At 42.4% G+C, this 16,982-nt stretch overlaps 1 protein-coding gene across 1 annotated transcript in view; it reads left to right on the forward strand.

The window, feature by feature from the left end:
* The window catches only part of LOC147691769 (solute carrier family 22 member 6-A-like), a 557,304-nt gene that overhangs the window by 93,429 nt on the left and 446,893 nt on the right, over nucleotides 1-16,982 (forward strand). The gene's annotated exons all lie outside the window — the stretch shown is intronic.

A 16,982-nucleotide genomic window follows, 5' to 3' on the forward strand; every position in this document is an offset into this window, starting at 1 on the left:
GTGCTACGGGAGTGCCGTACTAGGAGTTATATCTGTTGCCATCAACACAGCATTATCTGCAATAGCGACTTGATCTGAATTGTGAACACTGGTGTCTGCAGTGTAGGACAGAAAGAGCGATCAGCAAGAGCCCACAGCTACATAAAGTGGACTTGAGCTGCCCAGTTTGTCATACAGAAACCAAGAAAAAGCGTGTGTGTAGCCTGCGATGATGGGTATGGGTGATGCAGACACAGAGTACTGCAGCAATTTCTTATCCTATAGGACTACCTCATCTGCAATACTGACTCAATCTGTATTGTGAGCACTGCTGTCAGCAGTGTTAATTGAAGGCAGTACTCACACAAACATCCATGAATATTTTTATTCACTTCCTCTTCAAAAAATACAACAACATAAATTACAAAAAACTCTGCAATAAATAAATCAAAACAATTCGAATTGCGATTTGTGCTGTCCACAGTGTAGACTATTCAGTGATCCATTAGACTTGCAAGATAAATTTGGTCATTGTAGTAAACCTAAACGTCATCTAAAAACATTTCTTCAACCAAGTATACCAAAAGGATATTGTGTATATTTCAATAGACGTTCTAGTTACTTGACTACTGGATTCTGTAATTAAACAATCCAAAATCGATCTAAATTGTGAGCCCTGCTGACCGCAGTGTAGGACAAAGCCACTATTCATTAACCCCTCATAGCCATGTACTGTTGAATTCAAAAGCATGGAGATGGTTGCACCAGATCAGAGGGGGTACACAGAAATAATCACAGACTTGAACTTCTGACATCCTCAATCATAGAATCAAGACCCTGTTTCCCTGTTCGGACCTGCTGTACTGCAGTGTACTCCACCGACTGGTTTCAACCAAGCACAATAATCATGTGCAACATTTAGCTACGCAAGCACAGTGGCTGATGTACCTCAATGGATGGAGTTCTATGAAAACCAAGCAACAAGTAATATCGGACACCTTCCATTGTGGGATCAAGACCCCGTTCCATTGTTGTGACCTAGAGTGGGTTGCACCTTGTCGAAGGGAGTACCTTCATCTCCACTCTCAGATGAAGTTCTAACATCGTCCAAGACACTGTTCCACTGTTGAGACCTAGAGATTTTGCATCTGATCAGCGGTTGTACACAGAAATAATGACAGACTTTAACTTCTGACATTCTCAATCATAGAATCAAGACCCCGTTTCACTGTTAAGACCTGCTGTACCACGGTGTACTCCATCCACTGGTGTCAACAAAGCACAATAATCATGTGCAACAGTTAGCTACGGCAGCTGAGAGTCTGATGCACCTCAACAGAGAGAGTTTTATGAACACAAAGCAACAGGTAATATCAGATATCTTCCATTGTGGGATCAAGACACCGTTCCACTGTTGGGACTTAGAGTTGGTTGCACCTAGTCGAAGGTGGTAAACAGAAATAATCACAGACTTTAACTTCTGACATCCTCAATCTTAGAATCAAGACCCTGTTTCAATGTTCGGACCTACTGTACCGCGGTGTAGTCCATCGACTACACTCAACTAAGCCCAATAATCATGTACAGCAGTTAGCTATGGAAGCACAGAGTGTCATGCACCTCAACAGAGGGAGTTCTATGAAAACCAAGCAACATGTAATTCGGACATCTTCCATTGTGGGATCAAGACACCGTTCCACTGTTGGGACCACCTAGTCGGAGGTCGTACACAGAAATAATCACAGACTTTAACTTCTGACATCCTCAATCATAAGATCAAGCCCCCATTTCAGTATTCGGACATGCTGTACCACGGTTTATTCCACCGACTACAGTCAATCAAGCCCAATAATCCTGTACAGCAGTTAGCTACGTAAGCACAGACTGTGATGCACCTCAACAGAGGAAGTTCTGTGAAAAGCAAGCAGTAGGTAATATCAGACATCATCCATTGTGGGATCAAGACACCGTTCCACTGTTGGGACCTAGAGTAGGTTGCACCTGGTCAAAGGGAGTACCTTCATCTTCACTCTCAAATGCAGTTCTAACATCGTCCATTGTGGGATCAAGACACCGTTCCACTGTTGGGACCTACAGTTCTTTGCACCTGGTCAGAGGGGGGTACACAGAAATGATTACTGACTTTACCTTCCGACATCCTCAACCATAAAATCAAGACCCCGTTTCACTGTTCAGACCTTGTGTACCGCGCTGTAGTCCAGCAACTACAGTCAATCAAGCCCAATAATCATGTGCAGCAGTTACCTACGGAAGCACAAAGTCTGATGCACCTCAATGGAGGGAGTTCTATGAAAAGCAAGCAGCAGGTAATTTCGGACATCGTCCATTATGGGACCAAGACTCCGTTCCACTATTGGAACCTAGAGTTGATTGCACCCGGTCAAAGGGAGTACCTTTATCTCCACTCTCAGATTTAGTTCTAACATCGTCTATTGTGGGATCAAGACGCCATTCTACTGTTGGGACCTGAAGTTGATTGCACCTGGTCAGAGGGGTACACAGAAATTATCACAGACTTTAACTTCTGACATCCTCAATCATAGAATCCGTATTTCAATTTCAACTTCATGCATAGCAATCACTGCTTCATTTTTCGGTATTGGTTGTCCAAGAGGATATTCACTATTTACATTTGATGCATCTCTCTTTTTTCTGATTTTGTTATGTACGATGTAACTTAACTTGCAACAGCAATTGAGTTATCTGCAACCTACTGAATGTCCATGTTCACATTCCACATTTTTAAAATGACTGGATTGTAATCATTGATATACTTTGACACTTCTGTTCTTTTTAAGTTGTAGGTATTCTTTGGAGATTTTCGAATTATTGTGTACCTTACAGAAGAAAAAAACAAATGTACTCTTCCTTTACAAATGACTGCACGGGGAAAACCAAACCGACATTTGGTGTAAAATTCTCTTTTAGACTTGTAGTTTCTTCTTCAATACTTTCCACAACGGTGACTTTGGAAACGAAAAACTTGCTGTCTCAAGCTTCTATCTCCTTCTTCTCTTGCAATCTCACATGTTACATACTGTTCAATGAAAGAACAATACTGTTTCATCAGAATCATTTCCAAATTTAAGTGCATCCTTAGTAGTATATGTATATGAAGTGCACCTCTCCAAAAGAAATCGGTAACTTCTCCAAGAGGTGCATTCCTTATTGCACATAAAAGACATCATAGCTTGAAACCTATCATTAAAATATCTGCACTCATTTACAGGATCCAAGGAGCACAGTTCACCAGGAGTCTTTATTCCAAAAAATGTTATATTGGAATTCGCTTCTCTAAAAACCTCAAGCAAATCTTCACATGCATACTCTGCACAGCTAAGTGTGCCAAACAATGTTGGTGTACCTAAGCTCCATAACATACACTTGAGTTCTCCATGACGATGATACCAATACTCATTTGTTCCACGTTGACATGCCATCAAACTGATTAACTGTGCTTCTAAATTTTCATCTGTTTCTTGAACTTTCTCCACAAATTCTTTCACAGAAAGAAGAGTTTGATGAACTCCAGCTTTAAGTATGTGATTCACTGCATATGACAGCGAAGACATATCACTTGCAAACAAAAGGTGAAATATGTATGGAATGCACTGTCAAAATCTAGGATCTTCAGAATATAATTTTATTGACCAATATTCTGAAGCTACAATCTATACAGGTCGATCATCATACCGTCCACCTTCTCCAGTAGGAAACAGCTGTGGAAAACAATGACCTTCCAAGCTTTTCTCTCATACACTCATTGGAGTTCCCTGTGTTTTTTTCATTTCAAATAAGTCAATGCTGCTTCCTATTACTTCTTTTGAATGCAAAGGACTTATTGTGTAATGTTCATAAATCTCCTCAGTCCTTGACTAATCCACTTTCTCTATTTGACCACTTGAAATTTCAGATTCACAGCACTCTCTCTGCAACCCACCGCAGACAACTTTATAGATAGTATTTAAAAAAATTGTAATATATGTATATAGGATGATATTATCAACGGCACACACAAAAATTACCATTATTTGCCTAACAATTTTATCTACAACTTCACAAACATAACACTACACCCAGGGCTTTAATTGTGGGGGTGTAGGGGGGGCTCTCTGTGGGGGTCTGAGCACCAGCACTTTTTGGGGCCTTGAATCAGGTCTTTATCAGGCTCTATTTCCGGGCCTCGCAAAGGTAGTCAGTTTTTTTTTATTGCACTGCAGTGAGACTGTAAGAGCATGCACATTGCTCGCTTGCTTAATCTCCACAACACCCAAACAGCGCTGGGATGCCTGGCTTCACCTTGGGGGTGCCCAGGAGTGGACATTTCACAGGGAAAAGCCCAGTAGGGTTCCACAGCGGTATGCGTTCAGTGCCAGGAAACCGCGATTGGGGGATAAGTGTGCTTTACAAGTACAAATTCAGTTCATTTACTGAGAAGTGCAGACATTATGCCAGGTGAGTCGCATTGTAGGAGAAGGGAAATCCTTTAAAGGGAGCCATTTTCTCTCAGGATTTCCCTTCTCTTTTTGCAATGCAAGAGCAACATTATCGTAGGGTGATTAGCAGACAGATCACCAGGCACGCAACGCCCATTGCCCTGGACTCTCTGAGAAAGCTTCCCGGGCGCACACACAGAGCCGCACCCGAGTACTTCACAAATCTTCAAAAGACAATTTTTTTGTAAATGAGACTCTGTTCTTTTTCACCCCTTTTTACAGCCCATACATCCCCAATCTGCTTATTGCTGAAAGAATTAGGCTCCCCCGAAATTTCGCTCTGGTTGCGCCTCTGCAAACGACCACAAGCAGGCAACTCCAGCCCGACTCTACTCTAACCTTACATACTGTCTCGTTTTAGTGCTACAAAAACACACGCTTTGCCTGACTCACTTAGTTCTCACACACCCTCTTCAATATGAAAATAAAAGCTTTGCAATTCCTTTTATATTCCTATCCTGTGATTCACATGGAAATATAGAACTGCAGGTTTTCACTACCCCAAATTAGCTCTCTGGCATACTCTCTCAAATGTAAGAAGTACAGATATTCATTATGGTGCACAGACAAAATATCGACTCCAAAATATCGAATGAACAAAATATCGAGTTAAAAATATCGATAATAATAAAATATCGATAACAAAAATATCGTTGGTCAAAATATCGATTAAAATAATTAAAAAAAAATATTGAGTACAAAAATATCGACAAAATATATATAAATAGTCAAAGTAAAAAATTTCAATAATATGTAGAAAAAAGGTTAAAAAAATAAAAAAAAATGTATTAATAGTAATATAAATTGTAGTTAATGTTTAGGAGCGGGATGTTGGGTTAATAGGGGATAAGGGTGGGGAGTAATTTAATAATAATTAATTAATTAATATATGTTTGTAAATATTTTTAATTAATAATTAATTGGTAATTAATTAATATTAATTAGTTAATTAATTAATATAATTTTTGACATATTTATAATTAGTAATTAATTGGTAATTAAATAATATTAATTAGTTAATTACATTAATTAGAGTAATTTATTTATATATATAATTTTTTGTTATTGTTAATTAATTATTTGGGGAAAATAATATTAATTATTACATTAAATTAATTACCGCTAATGTGCTAATATATTTACTTTATTGTTATTGTTAATTAATAATTAATTGGTAATTAAATAATATTAATTAATTTTGGGTAAAGGAGTATTTTTAGGGTTCAAGGTCAGTTTTCAGTTTTTGGGTGAAGGGGTATTTTTAGAGTTCAGGGTCAGTTTTCAGTTTTTGGGTAAAGTGGTATTTTTAGGGTTCAGGGTCAGTTTTCAGTTTTTGGGTAAAGGGGTATTTTTAGGGTTCAGGGTCAGTTTTCAGTTTTTGGGTAAAGGGGTATTTTTAGGGTTCAGGGTCAGTTTTCAGTTTTTGGGTAAAGGGGTAATTTTAGGGTTCAGGGTCAGTTTTCAGTTTTTGGGTAAAGGGGTATTTTTAGGGTTCAGGGTCAGTTTTCAGTTTTTGGGTAAAGGGGTATTTTTAGGCTTCAGGGTCAGTTTTGGGTTTTTGGGTAAAAGGGGTATTTTTAGGGTTCAGGGTCAGTTTCGAGTATCTTATTTAATTATAGTATGTTACTATATATATATGTTTTAACAAATAAGATTGTAAAAATTTTTTTTATTATTTTCATTTATTATTTAATTATTATAAGTTAATGTAAGTATTTTTAAGTATATTTTAGTAATTAAATTTTAATATTAATTTAATTTAACACTGTTTTTAATAAAGTCGATATTTTTTACAACTATATTATTGTAAACAATATTTTGTACTCAATATTTTTGTACTTACCTGTTTGTAGATACAAAGTCAATATTTTGACAGTCGATATTTTGTCCACGATATTTTTGCAAGTCGATATTTTGTCCCTCGATATTATTTCAGTGATCCATTCATTATCTTTGAGTCACTGCCACTTTAAAGCAGTGTTCCTATATACAACTGGACAAAACGTTATGTTTATAAATTAACGTCTAACACTAAAAAGCTCCTTTACATTTATTTCGCTAGATGAACCTTTGTTTAAAAGACCACCAGAGAAGGGTGGTGAACTATGCTCCACAAAGAGCAACTCAAAGCTTTGTTGTTCTTTATATGAAACATCTGCCTGTCAATGCTTATCGTTAGCCTTTTTGACCCCTTAAGAGGCTGGGTGGATGAGTTTAACGCGCCGTATTTAGGATCCGGCGGAGGCTGCACGGAAATAAGAATGTATAGTTGAATAAGGAGCGAATGGATGCATGGCCAGATGGATGAATGGATATGTAAATGGATGGATGTATCAATGTATGGATGGACGGATAAATGAACGCATGTACCAGTACTTAGGATAGCGGGTGGGCTGATAGATGCTTAGGATTGGTTTTGGAACAGATGTATCTATGGATATATAGGCGTATGGCTGCATGGATGGCAGAGTGCTTACCATAGGCGGGTGAGTCCATAGATGCTTAAGATAAGTGCAGAAACAGATGTATGTATATAAGTAGGAATGTATGCATCAATTAAACTATGGCTGGATAGCGCAGTGCTTAGGATGGATGGATGCTGGGCTTTAATTTGGCCGGGTCTGAGGACCGACACTTATATTTAGGGAGACACCAAACCGGTCTCTATCAGGCTCTATTTTCAGCCCTAACAAAGATAATCCATTTTTTTATGACACAGCAGTGAGAGCATGCACATCGATGTACGCATGCTCATTTGGCTCACTACTGCGAACTAGAGACATCATGCTAAGTAAGCCACGTTGTAGAAGGAAGGGAAATCATTTAAAGAATGTTTTTTCCGAACATTGGATAATTGGAGGGGATTTTCTAAAGCACACAATTCTACTTATCTTGATTTAGGCAACACCCCTACTTGCATACCCCACACCCCTTTAAGAGGTTTGCCCCCCCTTTTAAAGCACCCCCACTTTTTTCCCACTTATAACCCTGACTACACCATAGTAACAAAGAAATAGTCTAAGCTTCCATTGAAATCTACAATGGCACCAAGATTCATAATTTGCCATCAGCGCTGGTAGCCTTCTGCTACAGTGCAAGAGTGTCTATTAGCACCAAGATTTGTTATCCACAGAAATGTTGTGTAATTTGTGTAGCTGTCTGCTGGAACACTCATCACCAAAAGGTATGAAAACATAGGAATGTGCCAGAAAAACATATACCATTCCATAAAGCGAGTCATAAATGGGTACACTGCCACTACACCACCCTCTTCCCCATCCTTCCTTAACCTTACCAAATCAAAGAAAGAGCCCCAGCAAACCTAGTAGAGCCACTATAGCAATACAGGAACTTAATTTCAACAACTGTCTGCCGGAACTCTCATCAGCAAAGCGTATTAAAACATGCACATTTGAAGGGTAAAACCGACACCATGCCACAGGGCGCCTAGTGGTACTACCTCACATTTAGTAGCTGGACATCTGCACGTTACTAAATTCTGTGTTTTAATGACCAACATACCCACGTCCCCCATACCCACCCCTGCACTTGCTTAACCGTACGAAATCAAACAGAAACCCCCACAATTCCTAGTAGCACCACTATACTCATAAACAGGGTTAATTGTAACAGGTGTGTGCAGGAACACTTATCAACAAAAAGCATTCAAACATGCAAATTGGCAGGTAAAACATAAACCATCCCATAAAACAGTTTATAAACGGGCCCAGTGGCTCTAGATTACCTGTACAACCTACACATGTCCAGGTTACAAATATCTGTGTTATAATCAGAAACATACCAACCCCCCACCCCATGCCCTTGCTTAACTGTGCGAAATCAAACAACGAGCCCGAGCACGCCCGTTAGCGCCACTATAGCCATACATAGACTTAATGTGAACAGGTGTCTGCTGGAATGCTCATCAGCAAAAGCTATTGAAACCTGCAATTTTGCAACTAAACATACACCATACAATGACACGGTTTATAAATAGTCGCAGTAACACTACACCACCTCCACACCCGCCCTTGCTTAACTTTACACAATAAAAGAAAGAGCCCCAGCAAACGTAGAAGCGCCTCTATAGCCATACAGAGGCCTAATTTCAACAGATGTCTCCCGAAACGCTCATCACCAAAACGTATTAGAACATGCAAATTTGCAGGTAAAACACATACCATAGGGCGCTTTATAAGTGCTCACCCTGGTACTACATCACCTTTAGTAGCTCGACATCTGCATGTTACTAAATTCTGTGTTTTAATCACCAACATACCCACCTCCTCCACACCCACCCTTGCTTAACCGTACGAAATCAAACAAAAACCCACCCATTACTAGTAGCGCCACTATACCCATACACAGGGTTAATTTTATCAGGTGTCTGCGGGAACACTTATCAGCAAAAAGTATTCAAACATACAAATTGGTGGATAAAACATAAACCATCCCAAGGCATAGTTTATAAATGGGCCCAGTGGAACTACATTACCTTTACTTGCTACACATGTCCACGTTACAAATGTCAGTGTTATAATCAGCAACATACTCACCTCCCCCAACCCCGCCGATGCCCTTGCTTAACCCTACGAAATCAAACAAAGAGCCCCAGCACTCCAGTTACCGCCACTAAAGCCATATATAGACTTAATGTCAACAGGTGTCTGTCGGAACGCTCATCAGCAAAAGCTATTAAAACCTGAAATTTTGCAACTAAAACATATACCATACCATAAGACGGTTTATAAATAGTCGCAGTACCACTACCCCACCTCCACACCCGCCCTTCCTTAACTTTACGCAATAAAAGAAAGAGCCCCAGCAAAAGTAGAAGCGCCACTATAGCCAAACAGAGGCTTAATATCAACAGATGTCTCCCGAAACGCTCATCAGCAAAACATATTAAAACATGAAAATGTGCGGGTAAAACATATACCATGCCATAGGAAGCTTTACAAGTGCTTCCAGTGGTACTACATCACCTTTAGTAGCTCAACATCTGCACGTTACTAAATTCTGTGTTTTAATCTCCAACATACCCATCTCCCCACACCCACCCCGCCCTTGTTTATTTAACCGTACGAAATCAACCAGAAACCCCCACCATTCCCAGTAGCGCCACTCTACCCATATACAACGTTAATTTTAAAAGGTGTCTGCCAGAACTGAACCCTTATCGGCAAAAAGTAATCAAACATACAAATTGGCGGGTAAAACATAAACCATTCCCATAGCACAGGTTATAAATGGGCCCAGTGGAACTGCACCACCTTTACTAGCTAGACATCTATATGTTACTAAAGTCGTTAAAACACTCTGTATAGTGTATAGCAGGGGATGGGGAGAGTGTCTCAAAGGGGATAGTAAAGCTGAGCAACGGTAAAACCCAGACCACTTCAACACCTACGTATAGCTACCACAGGGACACAGCCTAACAAATAGTATCACTTATAAGCACATGTACAGCCTGATTCATGAAGTGAAATTGCGCCCGCAATCGCTGCGAAAACGCAAATGCGGGCGCAATTTCCGTAATCGGCATTCAACAACAAAATAGCGAATTCGCTAGCACATATTTGCGAATTCGCTAATATAATCGCAGAATCCCTGCCGCTGAGCATTAGCGAATCGGAAATAGCGACACACCACGGAATCTGCGAAAATAATAGCGAATTCGCAATAGAAAATCGCAATCGGCATTCAAGAAAAATCGCAATTAGCGAAAAACCCAAAAATCGCTATTTGCACGGCGCAAAATAAGGACAACTCAAAGCAGGTGGTAACCATGAAAGGCAATGTAAAAATTTTTCAAAAAACCGTTGTCCTATCACCAACAGGGCCAGGCCTGACCAATCACACATAAGGACATTCAGCAGCAGCATTAGGCTTTCCACAATGCCTGGGATGTACATGGTGGTGAGGCGGCGAAGGCTACAGCGAGCAGCACGGAGGAGACGCATGAGGCAGGCAAGGATTTACCGGCTGCGGGTCACCTTGCTGGGCCAAACCAGAGAACAGATTTATGCTAAATACAGGCTGAATGGGGAAATGATCACCTGGCTGATACAAGAACTCGACCCCATCATGCAGCACCCAACAAGGCGAAACAATTCTGTGCCCACACATGTGCAGGTATTGTGCAGCCTGCACCTCCTGGCCTCCGGCAGTTTCCAGGGCATAGTAGCCGCTGCTGGGGGGATATCCCAGCCCACCATGTCACGCTGCCTCCACACTTTTGTTGACGCCATGCTCAGCCAGCTCCACCGGTACATCACATTTCCCACGAGCCAATAGGAATTGGACCTCACTAAACTACAATTTTATAATGTTGCCCATTTTCCCCATGTCCTCGGCTGCATAGACTGTACCCACGTCGCCATCTGCCCACCAGCTGGCACGGAGTATATGTACCGCAACAGAAAGTGCTACCACTCCCTCAACATACAGATGGTCTGCAATGCCAAGAGCATCATCACTGACATTGTGGCCCAGTACCCAGGGAGTACCCATGACTCCTTCATCTTCAGGCACAGCGGACTCCACACACGACTGATCAGGGGAGAGTTTGGGGAAGGACACCTACTTGATAAGTACACTTTGTCGACAATGTCACATTGCTATGAAGTAACTGCGCTGCACAGGCAATCAACATCTGCTCCTCTCATTCAGGTGACAGTGGCTACGCCCTACGGGAATACCTCCTGACCCCTTACCTCAACCCTGCCACACCTCAGCAACGGCGCTACAATGTTGCGCACATCCGGACAAGGAACTGTATTGAAAGGACATTTGGCCTGCTCAAGAGCAGGTTCCGTATACTGCACAAGACAGGTGGGGCCATGTATTACAGTCCTGCAGCGTGCTGCCGCATTGTGGCTGTTTGTGCAATGCTTCATAACATTGCAACCAAGCGCCGGATACCAGTTGACATCTCAGGCAGTGAATCTGAGGGGGACGACCGGCCACCAGCACATGCGCACCATGCACGCGGGGAGAACCCAGCTGAAGGCCACAGACGTCGCAACCACATCACAGATAACAATTTCTAGCCCACCCCCTTCCCCCACCCCACATATCACAATTGCATGCTAAATGTAATGATAACACAAGGCGAATGTATGCTTCAAAATAAATGTATTTGTTTGATTCACAACAGAAAAGGGTCATGGAAAGAACTATTTACAAAAAAAATACAGTATTCCAGCATACTGCATGTTATTGTGCATGGCAGGCTTATCTTCAGCCTGCGCCTGTGTCCCTGACACACAATGTCATTGGTGCTTCCTGCGCACATTTCCCAGGCGCCTTTGAGGCTCCTCATCCTCATCCTGGGCAGATGGACCAGGCGTAGCCCTGGTGCTGCGCCTAGGTGGGGGGGCCTGCGTGGCAGAGTTGCTGCTCACGCTGGAGGCAGCCTCACTCCCATCATCTCCCCCTACGACGGCCGGTAGCCCAGGTTGGAGCAGTGGGACCACGGCGGTGGTCAAGTGCTCCAGCACTCGGGTAATCTCCTCGCAGCACTGGACCAGCTGGTGCTGCTGGGTCATAGAGCGCCGGGACAGCTGGGTGGTGGCATTTGCTGCCACATAATTGGAGCGACTATAGGTCGCCATCTGGCTCAGCAGCTGGTGGTGGCGCCTGCGTGCAACACTGCGCTGCTTCCCCAGCGCAGCAGTATTGGCCTCCATTGCCGCCGTCATGCGCTCAATGGCTGCCGTCATGCGGTCCACCCGCTGGCCGACTCCCGCAACATTGCGGCCGATCTTCTGCAGCTGGAGCTGGATGGCTCCTTGCTGCTGGGACTGCCTCTGGTGCAGACGGAGCATTCGCCGCTCCACGCTCATGCAAGCATGGAGATGCCCTTTGCCCCTCCTGCTGTTCTGCCGCTGTGTTGCGGATGTGACTGGCCCAGATCTTGGAGGACGAGCTGCAGGTGTTGTAGCAGCTGGCGTCGCAGGTGCGGCAGGCACTGGAGGCACATTGGTGGTGGGCCTGGCCTTGGCAGGCGGTGGTCCTGCAGATTTTGCTGCAGGTAAGGTGGTGGGCCTGGCTGCTGGTGTTGGCGCAGCGGCAGGGGATGGTGGCTGGGTGGCGGGTAGGGATACCTCCTCCTGGGCCTCCTCGACGATCACCAGCCTCTCACTGTGACTGTCAGACGTGCAGATGTTACATGCATGCTGGGTGACATTCCCTGGATGGCTGTGGATTTGTGCGCTTAGGAACCTTTCAGGCCGCATTGTGGTACTACTACATTGTGGACATACTACCTCTCCCACAATTCCTCAGGGCATTTCCTGATGCACAACATAGGCATGATTAAGGGCCAATGAGTGAGCCTATTTGGGCAGGGACGGTCATAGGGGACAGGGTCGCAGTCGCATGTCACTTACCTTGGGTGTTGTGGGTTGGGCGGGAGGAGTCCAGGGTGGTCACGCCAACACACGCCTCCCTCTCCAGGGTGTCCTCTACCTGGTCCTCCAGGGGGGTGTTGGGTGGGACAGTCGGTCCACCACCTCCGGTGCCTGATGACTCTCCGAGACGCGCAGCCACCCTCTCCTTGGCATGCCCTCGGAGGCCGTACCAGCGCTTCTTGATCTCTTCCACCGACCTTGCCGCAACGCCAACAGAGTTCACGCTGGAGGCAATCCCCACCCAGATCCTCCTCTTCTCCTGTTCGGGGACCCTCCTTGAGTTGGCACCAAACAGCTGGGCGTGTTGGGCCACCACCCCTTCTATGAGGTTCTCCAACTCCGACTCGGAGAATTTCAGCTTGCGCTTTTGGCTAGCGCTGTTGCTGGGGCCGGGCAGTGGTTCTTCAGACATGGCGGGCGCAATTTCTGCCGGGTCGGGAGTCGCTATCGGCGGTTTGGCGGCAGCTTTCCGTCGTGTAGAGTCGGATGATTGCGTCACTGTGGTGTTTGGGGGTGGGATTTGGCTGCTTCCTGGTTGTGATGTCATCACGGTGCTCGGAATGCGACACGCAATCCCGATCGCACGGGATTGCGAGTCGCAATCCCGTGCGATCGGGATTGCGTGTCGCAATCCCGATCGCTGGTGGCCGGAAATAGCGATTTTTCTGCGTTTTTTGTAGGTCGCTAACGGCTTTTGCGCCCGCGTGCGAGTCGCTATTTTTTCCCTGAAAAATACATGAATGCCGTTTTGCGTTTTCTCAATAGCGAGTCGCTATTATTCGCTATTAGGGACACGCAAAACGGCATGTACATGAATCAGCCTGGTAGTTCTCTAATGTCAACAAAGTCATACAGAAAATATACCTCACATTTTCATTTCTTTTTTATCTCTCACACATTTGTAAAATATCTACTCTAAAGAAGCACTCCCCAAACACTTCTATTCCATAAGAACAGACACTCATTAATAAGTTTACTACCATATATTTTAGTATATCTACCTTTTTATTTTTTACTAGTCAGAAACTACGAAAACTATTAACTATACCCAAATGCAAACCAAAAACCATGTTCATATTATATCACAACTTATCATCAAATGATTCAAACTACGTACATATAAAAGGAACGTATCACTTTCACTATCTCCATATCCTCTCCATATAATCTCCAAACACTCTAGACAGCCTCACAGTACAACAACCTACCTCAACTTACATTAGAATCTACCTCTCAGTGTCACAAATGAGAGCAGAACCTGCTCACATAACATTTCTGGGTTTCATTTTATCGCTTTTAACTTAATAACACATACATCTCCTACCACCACCCCCACCCCACTATTTTCACAAAAAGTATAATTTGCAAACGTGCAACATTTCGTTCGTCTCGCCCGAATACATTACAAGCCCAAATTAAGGCTGTACCTCATTTTCTAAACCACACATTCCTTTAAAGATGACAAACTACACTTCTTCTTTGTAAAAAATTCCTAAACATATATAAAGTACTTATTTAACAACAGGTCAAACTTTATGCATATTTATAACCAATATCAAACACCACACTTTACTAACACTATATTATTTTTAAATAAAAAATACTTTCAAACTTAAAAACATCACCTCAAATCCTTAATCAGTACTACAGAACACAAAACCCACCTTGTTCATTTCTAACTCACCTTTGTAGTTGGTATGCAGATTTCAAATGTCACACACGTATACAATTCTTTCTTTGTCACATAGTACACGTAAAGCACCTATTTCATCAAGAACGGAACCAGTAACGGCACAATTTCTCTGTAACTCCTCACATAAATACATGTAAAGAACAAATCAGAATACTTCTTTCCTTCAACGACATTCCAAAACTTATCTCCATTGATTAATTTGGAATTTTCCATACGAAAAGCTACTTAATATTCCGCCCCACATACAGGTCACTAGTACAACCTATTTTATCACCACACTTTCTGGAACATTCTACGACACCTACAGGTTAAAAGTTCATCATTTTTTTAACCTAACGATATCGTTTTGCAACATTTTATTGAATATTTAACGGCACATGCAGGTTAAAAGTTCACAATAGGGGTCAGTAGTTCATCAGCTTTAACTTACGCCCCCAGCGTCATCAGATCCATAGGAGTCAGTGCTTTTCACTTTAGAAATACCGAATTCCTTTGATACATGCAAATTTACCTTCGCACTCCGTATAAAACACCCCCTAAGCACCGTACACAAGTTACACTGTTCAAAACAAATGTTCCTCTGAGTAGGTAAAACTACATGCTGACACTACTTGGACAGATGCGGCACAGCGGAAAGAGCACATGACTTCATAGCATATGACACATAAATTGGGTCACGCTTTCATCCCCGAGTCCGGCAGAACCTCACCTTAGCAGCATGAGACTCTAGACAGTACAATAGTTGCAGTGACTCTTCGCCGTTTACCCAATCGCACAGCTTGAAGCCAAAATCATTCACAAATTTTTGCGTAGTTCCAATATATTTTTATTCTTCGCTTTTAACAATTCATCCTGGTTTAACTTGCTTTTCTGACAATATGACTGTCCAAAATTACCCATTGCTTCACATGAGGTGATTGTGCCCATCCAGATCTCGTACCACTTCACGTAGTGACATTAAATTCATGTATCACAGCAGAAATTGATAATCCTAATGCATTTCGGGACCTCATTATTGGCCCTTCTTCAGGGGAAGCTGTTCAGATTTAAAAATGACATAAAACCTATATTAGTCTAACATTATACGAAAATGTAATGTTTTTTAACCAATGCACAATCTAAGAAAATCTAATCCAAGCTCTCACGCAGTGACCACCCCCACTCCATCCTCGATATAAAACCTGCCAATATACTAGCGTTGTTTAGTAAACAATCAACCTTTCCTCGTGTTGCCTGTATAACCCAAATGCTAAACAAATAAACTTTGCAGAATAGATTAAAATCCTGTGCACTAACCTAACAAAATCACACTACCAAAGATAATGTGCCCCATTCACCTGCTGAAATATCTGTACCATTTTCATCCGATCTGCGCCCTTCTCTCTTCGTAGCTGCCATTTCAATTAGGTGCTGAGAGCTATCGCGCTTCACTGAAAGCTCTATTTAAACTGTTTTTTCTGGCGCCAAAACCCTCAGTCTCAGATGTTAACTATCTTCTAATTAGAAACTACAAGCCCATTTGCCCTCATGTACCGTTCCCAACTCATCCTCCATTCCCTTTACTGACTTCAAATACCATAAGCCCCCGTGACGGAACAAACCTAATTGATAAAACTGTAACAAACAAAATATGCTCCCCTCAACTTGATTGTATGTGAAAAACTATCCGATGCCAATTGAACATTGATTAGTATATTACACAGAAACTACGGAATATGCACTTTAAAGTCCAATATTTAGACATTGATAAAGGAAAACTGTCCGTAAATCTTTTCTGTTTCATCATGAATAGAGACAGTCATTATCGTAGAGATGTTGAATGAAAAATGTGTTTTTGTCGATGCTCATGCGGGTGCAAAATGCCAGTTGGGCGTAAATTCATTCAATATTAATGCATATATGGATGGCATATGCACACCTTGTTTTACTAATTTCGTTCATTTTTGAAGTTTCTCTTGTTTTTCCATGTTGATCCACTGTGCGTGCTGACTGGGACTGTGCCTGCGCTTGGCACATTAAAGATAAAGACAATTGTTGCAGCGACTCTTCGCCGTTTACCCAATTGCACAGCTTGAAAGCAAAATCATTCACAATTTTTTGCGTAGTTCCAATATATTTTTATTCTTCGCTTTCAACAACTCATCCTGGTTTAACTTGCTTTTTTGACAATATGACTGTCCGAAATTACCCATTGCTTCACATGAGGTGATTGTGCCCATCCAGATCTCGTACCACTTCACGTAGGGAGATTAAATTCATGTATCACAGCAGAAATTCACAATCCCAATGCATTTCGGGCCCTCATTATTGGCCCTTCTTCAGGGAAAGCTGTTCAGATTTAAAAATGACATAAAATCTGGATGTATGGATGTAATAATA

This window comes from Lissotriton vulgaris, chromosome 9, assembly GCF_964263255.1.
Source record: "Lissotriton vulgaris chromosome 9, aLisVul1.2, whole genome shotgun sequence".
NCBI lineage: Eukaryota > Metazoa > Chordata > Amphibia > Caudata > Salamandridae > Lissotriton > Lissotriton vulgaris.